Source organism: Schistocerca serialis, chromosome 6, assembly GCF_023864345.2.
Source record: "Schistocerca serialis cubense isolate TAMUIC-IGC-003099 chromosome 6, iqSchSeri2.2, whole genome shotgun sequence".
NCBI classification, from domain to species: domain Eukaryota; kingdom Metazoa; phylum Arthropoda; class Insecta; order Orthoptera; family Acrididae; genus Schistocerca; species Schistocerca serialis.
The window spans coordinates 381176648-381178464 of NC_064643.1; positions in this window are offsets into that span (position 1 = coordinate 381176648).

Sequence of the window (1817 nt, forward strand, 5' to 3'; positions counted from 1 at the left end):
GTCGATCACGATAGACTTGCGACTTCAGGTAACCCTAAAGCCAATAATCGCACGGACTGAGGTCTGGGAACCTGGGAGACCAAGCATGACGAAAGTGGCGGCTGAGCACACGATCATCACCAAACGACGTGCGCAAGAGATCTTTCACGCGTCTATCAATATGGGGTGTTTTTTTTTTTTGTTCTTATAAAACCCAAGCATGTCTGTCAATTTTTACCTCTTTATCTACATTATTCCGTGGTTTATTAAGTTTTCAAATTTATTCTGACATTTTGATCACCCGGTAGATATGACCTTGGCTAAAAAATGGTTCAAATGGCTCTGAGCTCTATGGGACTTAACATCTGAGGTCATCAGTCCCATAGAACTTAGAACTACTTAAACCTAACTAACCTAGAAGCATCACACACATCTATGCCCGAGGCAGGATTCGAACCTGAGACCGTATCGGTCGCGCAATTCCAGACTGTAGCACCTAGAACCGCTCGGCCACTCCGGCCGTCCCTTGGCTAAAGTAAGTCGTCATGGTTACACACAGTCCATGACCAGCCATGTCGTTCGCAGTCATACAGGAACAGGGAAGTAGTTGCATCATGACTGTCAGAGAACTCAGCACATCTACAACGTTATTGCTACACGAAAGCGCTGTCAGGCGGCGCTACTAGCCAAGAATGTTTTACAAAGTTTTGACTCTACAGTAATATACAGATGACAGCGTAACGAACTTTCAACTACAGTTACGTTATTTAGATTATAAAGAGTTATATTCCATTTCTACAATGTGTAGTAACCACATACTGAACAGAGGCTTTTCGTTAAGTTGTAGCAAACACGGAAATATCAAAAAGAAGAAAATAAAATGGTGTCACCAGAAAGCAGTACTACATTTAAGATACAAGAAAATACATATAGTCGGTGATACAAACCATAATACTGAATAATAAGGGTGTAATGCTGTAACTCGAAATTTTAATTACACCATTAAATGGATAGATAAGCTCAGTGGTATAGTTGAACCATTACATTTGAAACATATATGAGGAATGACATACAAAAATATAATCGTAGTGCCTTATACCCAGATGTTGGCTATGGAGTGTTTCTTCAAACAACACCATATACTCGTACAATACATATCAAAGTAGAGGTAACTGCTGAACTCCTTCACTCATGTTTATGAAGTCAATCAAAATTCAACCGTCATCCAAAAGACACAGACATTTGCACAATCCAGTCGGAGCCTAAGGTCGATGTGTTAAATACACAATACTTACGTTCCGAGTTAAATTTATCAGTTGCGGTGTTTGATATAAAAGAAGCGAAAAAGTGAAGTCACATAACGTTTTCAAGCTAGGTGTAGGAGTCAAATACAACCACCATTAGAAAGTGGCACATTGGATCGGTTTGACGTCATATGCGAACGTAAACAGCCTTAAGCCTATGGATGAAGAAAATAAGGTATCGCTTCACCGTATGTGTAAAAGCACAGGTTAAATGACAACATGTTCAAAGCCAAGCAGCGAAGATGTAAGCTGTAGAGAAGAGCTGCAGACGAAATGTAGCTAAAGGTCTAGGTGCTCGGTACACAGTAATACATTTAGTGAAATAGCTCAAGGGCAATAGATGCATATGTTGAGATTCAGTATAAATTATACCCATAAAAGCGTAATAACTAACAGCTATACAACAGGAGTAACAGGAAAATCAAATGGTATTACCAAGTCCACGTGTATAAAATAACGAATAGAATGATGTAGCTCACTCGTAAGTGCTTCATATAAGAGAAGCAATTATTGAGACTAAATATGAATTAGGTT